General features: G+C 48.4%; 1 protein-coding gene across 3 annotated transcripts in view; it reads left to right on the top strand.

Annotated features, from left to right (window-relative positions):
- LOC119394569 (amphiphysin) overlaps window positions 1–12574 on the top strand; it is a 669247-nt gene that overhangs the window by 88858 nt on the left and 567815 nt on the right. The window lies entirely within an intron of this gene.

Here is a 12574-nt window from a genome sequence, read left to right as displayed (position 1 = left end):
CGAAGATGGGATGAATGTTCTCGTGTGTTCCTGCTGCTCCACCATCCGTCCAAATGCCAAATTTAGGTCATCTTGAGCCTTTCGAGGGAGGAGGCGATGACTGGCCCTGCTACGTGGACCGGCAGAAGGCATTTTTCGCGGCGAATGACATCGCCGAAGACAAGCGAACAGCCGTCTTCATCAGCTGCTGCGGGCAGAAAACGTATGTGTTGCTTCGCAATCTGGTCAAGCCTCACCAGCCAAGTGACAATACGCTGGACGAGATTCTTTTGGTGCTAGGAAACCACTACTGCCCGAAACCTTCTGCTGTTGTGCAGCGCTTCCATTTCATTTCATTTCATTTATTAGTACCCTCAAGGCCAAAGGCATTACAGAGGGGAGTGAGTAAAAATAAAACAAGTAAAAGCAAACAAAAATGCAGCAAGCAGTAAGAAAAATACAAGTTCTTCGGCTCCTATTTATACAGTGTTAGCTAATGTTGTTTTAAATAGTTGATGGTCTTCAATGGTGGCGATGCTTCCGGGAAGGCGGTTCCAATCCTGTGATGTGCGTGAAATAAAACTATGATAACATAGTTTTGTGGAATAAAACTATGATAACATAGTTTTGCTTCATCTCGCACGTTCGTGCGGAAGGAGAGTCCGTCAGCAACTTCATTGCAGTGCTGAAGAGCCTTTCTGAGCACTGCAACTTTGGTAAAGGGCTTGAAAACATGCTCTGCGACCGCGTCGTGTGTGGCATCAACAACGCAGACGTCCAAACAAGATTGCTGGAAAAAGCGGACCTGACTTTCAAAACGCAGTGCAGACCGCCCTAGCAATGGAAGCAGCAAAGAAGGATGCAGGAGAGATAGCGCAAGCTCACGCTAGCACCTTCTTTTTCACCCTCCGCGTCTCGGCAGCGCCGGTGGGCGTGTCCTGTTATCGCTGCGGGGATGCACACCTGGCGTCCGCTTGCCAGCATGTGAAGACCGTCTGCAATTACTGCCACAAACGTGGCCACTTGGCGAAGGTTTGCAATACGGAAAGAAAAGACGAGCAATCACAGAGCGACAGCTCTCCCAGGCCGCGTTCATTCGTGGGCCGAAGTTCACTGTCGGCAAGCAACCGTCATCGTGTAAATACTGTCCAGGATGAAGCCTCTGCTACAGCTTCGCCCGCCGAAGTTTTCAACATGTGGCAAGTTGACTACAGCAAGGTGCCTCCACCTTTTACCGTCAATGTTGAAGGTTGCGGCAAGCCGCTCCGCATGGCAGTGGACACGGGGGCGAGCGTCTCAGTCATTGCCAAGTCGCGTTTGCTATAGCTTCTAGCTTCAATTACTGTGCAGCCGTCTCAAGTATTTCTGCAAAGCTATTCCGGGAATTTAAACAATGTACAAGGCAAAGCTGATGTCCATGTAAAGTTTCATGGCAAGGAGGCTCACTTACCGATTTTTCTGGCCGGGAACAGATCACCCAGTCTGCTCGGACGCAACTGGATTCAGGAATTGGGCATCGGCGTCTCCGACGTTGAAGTGAACATTCATGCACTTGCTGATGTGAAACACGTAGTGCAAGATTACACTGAAGTGTTTGAAGAAGGCTTGGGTACGTTCAAGGATGCGACGGCTTCACTACATGTACCTTCAGATGCTCCACCACGGTTCTTCAAGCCACGACCACTGCCGTATGCCTTGACAGACGGAGTCGCACAAGAAATTCAGCGATTAATAAGAGATTCCATCATTGTTCTGGTGAAGACGGCTAGGTGGGGTGCTCCAATTGTTCCCGTGACAAAGAGGGATGGGCGCATCAGAATCTGTGGGGACTTTGGTGTCACCATTAATGCAGTCGCAACGGTGGAACGCTACACCATTCCAACGATTGAGGACTTGTGGACTGTGCTGGCTGGAGGTGAAAAATGTACAAAGTAGGACTTGCGTGACGCATACCAGCAAGTCGTCCTGGATGAGGCCTCTAGAGAGTAGTGACGATTTCGACGCACATGGGGTTGTTTCAATACACCTGCTTACCTTTTGGGGTCTCATCTGCTCGAGCTATTTTTCAACGCGAGATGGAGAACTTGCTCAGGGGTCTGCCACATGTAGCGGTCTATTTTGACGACATTCTCATAACCAGTGCAAATGATGCTGAGCACTGTCGCAACCTCCGTGCAGTACTAGGCAAACTTCAAGAATCTGGCCTCAAGTTGAAACTCGAGAAGTGCCACTTCCTCATACCCCAAGTTGAGTATCTCAGGCACATTATCAGTAAGGAAGGCCTCTCCTCGAACATGGACAAGGTGTCTGCCATTCTGCACGCTTCTGTGCCACAAGATGTGAATGAACTTCAAAGGTTCTTGGGACTCAACTTCTATCGGCGTTTCTTGCCCAACCTTTCTGCACTTCTCCATCCATTGCACTTGCTTCTTGGTGATGGAAAGAAGTGGCAGTGGGGAAAGAACCAGCAAGATGCCCTCGCGCGGCGCTGTTGAACCAGCCCTCGCGCGGCGCTGTTGCTTTGTGTGTTGTGGCGTCACGCCTGGGGACTGAAAGATGGGACGCGGGAAAATAAAGAGTTAGTTCGTTTTGGGCTCTCGTGCGCGATGTCTCATTTTGCCATCTAGCCTCCGGCTATCTTCCGGCCATCTGCACTTGTATCACATACTTTACCAGCATACTGCGTCGAGAGGTCTTGCGTTGGGCCGCCACCGAGGCTACACGAAGCATTCACTTGTAGGAACATGCTCGACCAATAATCTGCATCGAGTGGTCTTCTGTTGGGCTGACACCGAGGACACACAAAGTGTTCGCTTCCGAAGAACATACTGTATCTGCATACTGCGTCGAGAGGTCTCGTGTTGGGCCGCCACCGAGGCTACACGAAGCATTCACTTGTAGGAACATGCTCGACCAATAATCTGCATCGAGTGGTCTTCTGTTGGGCTGACACCGAGGACACACAAAGTGTTCGCTTCCGAAGAACATACTGTATCTGCATACTGCGTCGAGAGGTCTCGTGTTGGGCCGCCACCGAGGCTACACGAAGCATTCACTTGTAGGAACATGCTCGACCAATAATCTGCATCGAGTGGTCTTCTGTTGGGCTGACACCGAGGACACACAAAGTGTTCGCTTCCGAAGAACATACTGTATCTGCATACTGCGTCGAGAGGTCTCGTGTTGGGCCGCCACCGAGGCTACACGAAGCATTCACTTGTAGGAACATGCTCGACCAATAATCTGCATCGAGTGGTCTTCTGTTGGGCTGACACCGAGGACACACAAAGTGTTCGCTTCCGAAGAACATACTGTATCTGCATACTGCGTCGAGAGGTCTCGTGTTGGGCCGCCACCGAGGCTACACGAAGCATTCACTTGTAGGAACATGCTCGACCAATAATCTGCATCGAGTGGTCTTCTGTTGGGCTGACGCCGAGGACACACAAAGTGTTCGCTTCCGAAGAACATACTGTATCTGCATATTGCGTCTAGAGGTCTCGTGTTGGGTCGCCATCGAGGCTACACGAAGCATTCACTTGTAGGAACATGCTCGACCAATAATCTGCATCGAGAGGTCTTCTGTTGGGCTGACACCGAGGACACACAAAGTGTTCGCTTCCGAAGAACATACTGTATCTGCATATTGCGTCGAGAGGTCTCGTGTTGGGTCGCCATCGAGGCTACACGAAGCATTCACTTGTAGGAACATGCTCGACCAATAATCTGCATCGAGAGGTCTTCTGTTGGGCTGACACCGAGGACACACAAAGTGTTCGCTTCCGAAGAACATACTGTATCTGCATATTGCGTCGAGAGGTCTCGTGTTGGGTCGCCATCGAGGCTACACGAAGCATTCACTTGTAGGAACATGCTCGACCAATAATCTGCATCGAGAGGTCTTCTGTTGGGCTGACACCGAGGACACACAAAGTGTTCGCTTCTGAAGAACATACTGTATCTGCATATTGCGTCGAGAGGTCTCGTGTTGGGTCGCCATCGAGGCTACACGAAGCATTCACTTGTAGGAACATGCTCGACCAATAATCTGCATCGAGAGGTCTTCTGTTGGGCTGACACCGAGGACACACAAAGTGTTCGCTTCCGAAGAACATACTGTATCTGCATATTGCGTCGAGAGGTCTCGTGTTGGGTCGCCATCGAGGCTACACGAAGCATTCACTTGTAGGAACATGCTCGACCAATAATCTGCATCGAGAGGTCTTCTGTTGGGCTGACACCGAGGACACACAAAGTGTTCGCTTCTGAAGAACATACTGTATCTGCATACTGCGTCGAGAGGTCTCGTGTTGGGCCGCCATCGAGGCTACACGAAGCATTCACTTGTAGGAACATACTCGACCAATAATCTGCATCGAGTGGTCTTCTGTTGGGCTGACACCGAGGACACACAAAGTGTTCGCTTCTGAAGAACATACTGTATCTGCATATTGCGTCGAGAGGTCTCGTGTTGGGTCGCCATCGAGGCTACACGAAGCATTCACTTGTAGGAACATGCTCGACCAATAATCTGCATCGAGAGGTCTTCTGTTGGGCTGACACCGAGGACACACAAAGTGTTCGCTTCTGAAGAACATACTGTATCTGCATACTGCGTCGAGAGGTCTCGTGTTGGGTCGCCATCGAGGCTACACGAAGCATTCACTTGTAGGAACATGCTCGACCAATAATCTGCATCGAGAGGTCTTCTGTTGGGCTGACACCGAGGACACACAAAGTGTTCGCTTCCGAAGAACATACTGTATCTGCATATTGCGTCGAGAGGTCTCGTGTTGGGTCGCCATCGAGGCTACACGAAGCATTCACTTGTAGGAACATGCTCGACCAATAATCTGCATCGAGAGGTCTTCTGTTGGGCTGACACCGAGGACACACAAAGTGTTCGCTTCCGAAGAACATGCTGTATCTGCATATTGCGTCGAGAGGTCTCGTGTTGGGTCGCCATCGAGGCTACACGAAGCATTCACTTGTAGGAACATGCTCGACCAATAATCTGCATCGAGAGGTCTTCTGTTGGGCTGACACCGAGGACACACAAAGTGTTCGCTTCTGAAGAACATACTGTATCTGCATATTGCGTCGAGAGGTCTCGTGTTGGGTCGCCATCGAGGCTACACGAAGCATTCACTTGTAGGAACATGCTCGACCAATAATCTGCATCGAGAGGTCTTCTGTTGGGCTGACACCGAGGACACACAAAGTGTTCGCTTCTGAAGAACATACTGTATCTGCATACTGCGTCGAGAGGTCTCGTGTTGGGCCGCCATCGAGGCTACACGAAGCATTCACTTGTAGGAACATACTCGACCAATAATCTGCATCGAGAGGTCTTCTGTTGGGCTGACACCGAGGACACACAATGTGTTCGCTTCCGAAGAACATACTGTATCTGCATATTGCGTCGAGAGGTCTCGTGTTGGGTCGCCATCGAGGCTACACGAAGCATTCACTTGTAGGAACATGCTCGACCAATAATCTGCATCGAGAGGTCTTCTGTTGGGCTGACACCGAGGACACACAAAGTGTTCGCTTCTGAAGAACATACTGTATCTGCATACTGCGTCGAGAGGTCTCGTGTTGGGCCGCCATCGAGGCTACACGAAGCATTCACTTGTAGGAACATACTCGACCAATAATCTGCATCGAGTGGTCTTCTGTTGGGCTGACACCGAGGACACACAAAGTGTTCGCTCCTGAAGAACATACTTTGTCTGCATACTGTGTCGAGAGGTCCTGTGTTGGGCCACCACCGAGGCTACACGAAGGATTCACTTGTAGGAACATGCTCGACCAATAATCTGCATCGAGTGGTCTTCTGTTGGGCTGACACCGAGGACATGCAAAATGTTCGCTTCCAAAGTACAGTATAACCTCATTACAACAGACCTGTTTACAACAGACATTCGGATATTAGATACCAATTTGCGGCGTTATGCCGACTTCAGTAATTGTTCCATTGATTGAGCTTCATTTACAACAGATTCTGGTACAACGGACATGTGGATATAATTGACTAAAATGTCAGGCCAGCAAGGTGGTCAGGCCTCCTTAAGAGCGGACTTTTCTACCACGAACATACCAATCTCAATAACTTCCGACTTCAAACATCGCTTAGCGCACTTTTGGGACGGGAACAGCGTGCTGCGGATATCGACGTACCGATTTAAGAATGAAGGTCGCTGATCTCCGGTCTATCAATGATCAGCTATGCCTAGCTGCAGCGACAAAAAATCGGCGTGCAGCGTGCTTGGTGTTGCGTTATTGGACGCTGACGCACAAAATTGTTAGCCGCTGCCACCGCTTCTCCGAGCGGTCGCTGCGTGGCGAGCTTGGCCGGGGGGTCCGCTGCCGATGCGCAGAATGCCCATCCGTGGCTCTCAGGAGCCAGCGGGCGATGCGATTCGTTACTTGCGATGAAGGACATTGCGGCTTCTTCGCTTTCACTAGCGCGTTGTTCTTGCACGCAAAGTTTGGATTTTTCTCATTCATTGGCACCGTGCACAGAGTTAGGCCTAGCCACGACATCTAGTAGAAAGCTCAGTTGCGATGTGTGTGGCCACGGTGCCCGATGTTTCAAAGTACGTCATGCTCCATTGCGAGTACAAAGAGTTGTCCCGCGGTGGTCTTTGTCATAAGCTCCGAAGTGCTGATAAGAAGAACCTCTAACAGCAGGTCTAACGAGTTAACGCTATTACAGTCGCATGTCTGCGATGTTCGCGACGAGTGCGGCGCGCCAGCGTAATCAGATGATCGAGCTTCTGCTTGCAGCTGGCAAACTAAAGCATTCTAAATTATCGTCGACCCACGAACACAGAACGAGTGTGAACGCGTCACTAAGTAGTGCAATTTTCGACAGCCACGACCTCGCGACGCACAAGCAGCAGACGACAATCCCGAAGCGAGCATCACGGCAGAAGCAGCCAGTCGGACGCCTTGAATAGAATTCAAACACGTGCTTTTTGTACACTTGTTATTGAATGGAGGAGCTAGCTGAAACGGAGAATTTAAACACTGAGAACTGCTCCCTACGACAAGCCTAAAATGGTGGCGCCCGGTTGCACCGTTGCTGAGCTATAGTTGTGAAAAACGTGTTTTTTTTGCTTTTTCCGCAATTTTCGCCAAGTCGGCAGACGCAAACAAAATTTTTATAGCACTTCTACGTAGTTTTTAGTGAAGATATTTTGGAATCGGATAGAAAATGGGCTACAAAAACTGAAAATGCGATTTGCAAAAAATGGCATTTTTTTTTGGTCCCCTGTCAAAAATAAGACCACATTTGTGACTCGTAATTTTCTCCAGTTATAACAGACCCAATCAGCGTTTATATAAAAGTCTGTTGTAACAGTACTCGAATTTTACATACTCCCTTTACAACAGACCAAAATCCTCTCCACTATGAAGGTCTATTGTAATGAGGTTATTGGCCGCGAAATAGAGCGGAGTCGCCACCTAGCGGCTTCTGGCTGAACCACGCCTAGTGTGGATTGCTCCATGCGTCGTCTGCTAGCCCCATTGTGTTTGCATGTGCGTGTACGTCATGCAGATCCTCAAAAGGCGGTTTGTTCCGTTGCGTTAGTGCAACTTTGACCGCTCGTACGTATGCCTAACACGATGTAAAGAAGCATTTGGCCTTGGTCGGCTGTATATATACTGTAATAAGATCATTGAGTGCACTTGTCGAGAGTGCTGTGTGTGGTTGTCGTACCCTCCGTTTGCAAGAGTCATATCAGTGTAGGTGCCGCTCTGTGGTTCAAGCGCATTGCAAGGTGCACTTGACGTTGCCCTAAAGATGAGAAGTACTAAATCTCATGTGAATATAGCCTTTTAGCGGCGCGGTGGTAAAAAAAAGGCTCGCATGTACTTGAGCGTTGTGGTTAGGTGTTGTTCATACGTTACGCGATGAGCTTTAGTTGTGTACGGTCCTGGTCTCACTAGAGAGAAATATTTCTGTCAAGTCACGTCTGACACTTCGGTACGTAAATTGTCCCATAAAAGGAACAGAAAATGAAATGACAGGGAAATCGCAAAACTGAGTTGCCTTGCGCAATTTTAACTTGTGGCGAAATTTATACAATAACACCCATGTACTTAGGTGTGCGTTAAAGAGCGCTGATGGTCAAAATTAATCCAAACGGCGTAGTTTACATTTATGTCATAGTAATTTCACGCGAAGCCACATCTTTTTATCTTCCCATTATCTTGAGCGTTTGTGTTGCGTTGTTCAGGTTGATGGAATGCAGCGGACATTATTCGTATGAAAATACGTACTTTGGTCCCGTGAAATAACCGAACCTTTGTTCCATTACTGTCGTGCAAGTAATCAATCGAAGAAATTTTCGTGCTGTACAGTTACCTTTGTGTACTGTTACTAGAATAAAAACAAGCGTGTGCGTGCTAAACGTCTCCGTAGCGCTAAAGCGCTGTCAGCCATGTAGCTTTCCTTGGTAAACCTATCAAGTGTTCTACATTTCATGGAGAACTGAATAAGAAATGCGAATGAATATTTGAGCACGCAGTGCACAAAGTGCTATTTCAACTCATCGTGCAGGAATACGGGCTTTCTTTTTGTTGAGGGGCATCCAAATGAACAAGAAGTAAATAGTTATTTCAGTCGCGCTGTACAGCAGTGCGTAGTAGGTGGAACACAAGCTAAACATGTACAAATAAAACAACAAGAAAACGTCACCCATTGCGGAAACGCCGACTGTCGCCGAAGGCGAGCAACCCGTTCGTTGGCAGAATGGGCTTCTCTCTCAAGTAAGTGTAACGTTCGGTGCGCTTCGGGCATTGATTCGGGAATGGAGAGTGCACATATTACCACAAAGGTGCAGTCGACGCGTTTTGTTTGCTGGAAATCGGGTCACGTTGCTCACTACGAAGTGCTGTTGTGCACGTTTGTATACGCGCCGACAACCGCCTATCCACACTAGCGCGGCGACGGCGCTGCCACCTGTAGCCCGATCTCGCGGCGAATAGTTTACATACTTTATCCGCATACTGCGTCGAGAGGTCTTGTGTTGGGCCGCCATTTAGGCTACACGAAGAATTCACTTGTAGGAACATACTCGACCAATAATCTGCATCGAGAGGTCTTCTGTTTGGCTGACACCGAGGACACACAAAGTGTTCGCTTTCGAAGAACATACTTCATCTGCATAAATAAACCATCTCAGCTCGTAAGCTGCGTCTGACAGGTCTTGTGTTGGGCCATCACCAAGGCTTCGTGAAGCGTTTGCTTCCCCGGAACATACTAGACCAATTAGCTTTGTCTGAGATGCCATGTGTTGGACAGATGGTGTGACTTCATGGAGCGTTTTGCTTAGCAAGGCAGGCTGCATGATGTAATGCTCTGTTCTAGTTTGTTCCTTGATCAATGTTGCAGTGGTGAAACCAGGTCACCATGTAAAAGAGAAACTTGTATGCATATCAGTATCCTAGCTTCTTGCAGCAAAAGAAAATGTGACAACATTGAAATAAATGTTGAGACAAGGAAGAATGTCTCTGAGAATTCTGGTGTGAGGCAAATGCGGCTGGCATGCGTAAGTGCATTTGTGCACAGGTCAGGAACAAAAAGATTTTCAATATAACCCACATGCTTATCCTGAAAAACACCTGAAGTGCTTTTGGCACACAGGACTTGCATGTATTGCTAATGCAAATATAGCTAACATGCATCGTGAAATAAAGCACCAAAAACTGCAACTAGGAAGAAAGCATGATCCTCATTTGTCCTTGTTGTCGTTTTAAATGCGCAGCATTTCTTATCGTTTTATCTCTCTCTCTTGGTCAATTGGTTGAACTTGGTAGTGCGAAAATTGGCATAGGAGGACATAAATGCATGACAAACACAATTCACACGTTATGACCTTTATCACTTGACGTGCCCGTCCAGCGCCTCCTCTATCTTTCTGTGCCTCGGCGAAGGAGCGGAACGCAATGATAACGAGCCGTTGGCATTAGTGCAGGTTTTAGCCGCCAGGCGCCACCACCGGAGTAGACCCGCCGTCACGTCGACACTCGCAGAAACGAATGCTGTGGCTGCATTCGAAGCTGCCATGTGGTTCTGTTTTTCGGCTGCATTCGCGTTGTTTAAAGTATAATGAAAACTTGTAAACAGGAATCATGAAGCACTTGTCGTTCTGGGCAACCAGCCCATTTCAAAGGCATGTGCCGTTTGCGACTATTTGATCGAGACCCTCGCGCGTCGTCTGCTAGGTCGATACCAGAGAGCACTTTCCAGTGATGTGTGGAAGATTGTTTTGTCACAGGTTCACTTGACTGAGAGTCGGTTTTTGACTGTCTGAAAGTCCATTTTTCAAAGCAGCATTTGCCAGAAACTCATACTGAAAGCTTCGGTGCTTAAAGTTCCCCGATGTGTGCCACCGTCAGCTGGCGAAGCACACTACACGCAAGCCTGGAGTTCATGCTCTAAATAGCACGAAACGTCACTGGACTGCTTTGGGGGATATACGTGACCACCCGTTCCCTTCGTAAAGCTTTTGAGAATTACATCTGTTGCCACAGAGAGAAAGCAACAGCTGGTGCCAGAAAATAAGGAACTTTGTCGAGTGATTCCATCATTTCAGAGCTTAAACTAGTTAAATCATGGTGGTGCGAAAAACAAACAAAAACAGCTGCATATGCCGCGTGCTTCCTGCAACACTGGCCAATATGTGTGAACAGACGCTGTTGTTCAGTCTAAACTTGATCCAATGTGATAGGCGTGAAAGATGCGGTCTGTCGTCAGTTGCTTGAGCTCCTCAACGGTCTGTTGTAGCCTCAGTATCTGGCTCCTCAGCTCTCTTTCTTTTCATTTCCATTCGGCCTTTACAGTAGTGAGGAAAGTGACCGTCGACCTGGACGCTTTTGTCGCATGGGGCAGCCTGCTCAGCCTTGTGCACGCATTCATTGTGATATTGTACACGATGATTGTCAATTGTTTCACCGGTAGCGCATGCGGTGCCCATGGGCTCCGATTCTTCAGCTTCGTTATCAAATGTCAGCGCTGCGATCGCGAGGCAGCGTTGCTACTGGTACATGCATTCCTTGACTGTTCGGATACAGCATGGTCACGTTTACTGATACTTGCCATGCTTGGTTCAGTTGTTACCTTGGGCTGCAAACGTGAAGGGTAGGCTGCAAAGAGTGACGCTACTGCATCCTTCGTAAGCCGCCGCTTCTTATATTGTATGAAATCTTCGCGTCGTAAACGACGGCTGCATATTCGAGTGTAGTTTGAAGATGTATTAGGAGACCAATTATCCCGCCTAATTACCGGAAGCCACCTCTCCCGAACACCAGCGGTAGCTGGAATTTCATGGAACGACAGCTGAACAGCGTATTAAGGTGAAAGCCTTTGATGCTTCATCAAATGCGACAGCATGAGTGATGCAAGAAATCATCATTACGTGATGATGTCATCACCAGGGTAGCCAACCGAGCCAAAGCTTGGTTAACCTCCCTGCCTTTCCTCTTCGTTTCTCTGTCTCTTTGTGACATGATCGTGACGTCACATAATGTGATGTCATATGACATCTTCACTTGGTCAAAATGGGCCGATCACAGAGGCAATTCATAACCAGCTGAGGTGCACAAAGCTTGCAGTGCCTCCGAATCTTGATGCTGTAAGAAAACCACGTTAGGTGCAGAAATCCCTCTGAGGGCGGCAGGGGATGTTCAATACACTGACTGGGAAACAAAAGAAGATAGCCTTCGCCTTTCAGTCGTCTCTGGTGAATGCACAAGGGACCCTGTGAGATTTTTTTTTTCTTTATCAATGAAGGGAAATAAAAAACAACAATTGTGATTTCTTTGTGTTCCATTTGCAGAGTTCCATTTGCACAACAGTACAACATACTAAGGCATGTGAATGATGTGGTTGCAATAGCCTAAAATAGAAAATAAAACGCGAATACTATCAAACTCAAATGCACGTACCGAACCGGCAGCACGGCCCGACAGACTGCCTGCGGAATACACACAGTGGGGATGGAAAGAAACGTGAACGTGTGGCATCTGCATTCTTTGTTGTCTCGCATTTATTTTCAAGCCGTTGTAGCCTGGACGATTGATGAAAAGACGGAGCCGTCGACGATACAAGCCAAGACCACCTAGCATCTCTTTATTGCTACCACGGTCGGAGCGTGATGAAAACAGCGCGCCGCTGCGTTTATGTTTCTTTCCATCTCCCCTGTACCCTTGAAAGCCTGCAAGAAGCAATAATGCAGTTAAACTCTGGTGCAAACATGTATTCACGAGTTTGGTAATACGCACGGCCATTCGGTGCCAGCTTCCCGTAGTCTACTCGCACGGCACCACCACGCGGTAGTGGCGAGCGGAGGCGGAGCGTGCGTTCGACGGCCCAAGGAGAGCCTAGGCACCGAAAAAATAGTGCAGGCGCTGGCCCAGTGCATACGTCACGAAACCCTTCCCCCCATTCACGTGCGACACATACCCGCATACCACAACCTTTGGTATTTGGGCCAGAGGTGAAACCCAAGAATGGCGAAAATAGACATTAAATATTTTAAGTCAATAGTAAGAACGACGATAGCACGTGTCCGAACCTGATACT

This window comes from Rhipicephalus sanguineus, chromosome 5 (assembly GCF_013339695.2).
Source record: "Rhipicephalus sanguineus isolate Rsan-2018 chromosome 5, BIME_Rsan_1.4, whole genome shotgun sequence".
In the NCBI taxonomy this organism is placed as follows: Eukaryota; Metazoa; Arthropoda; class Arachnida; order Ixodida; family Ixodidae; genus Rhipicephalus; species Rhipicephalus sanguineus.
The sequence above is the reverse complement of the archived record's forward strand: the minus strand, read 5'-3'. Positions and strand labels throughout refer to the sequence as shown.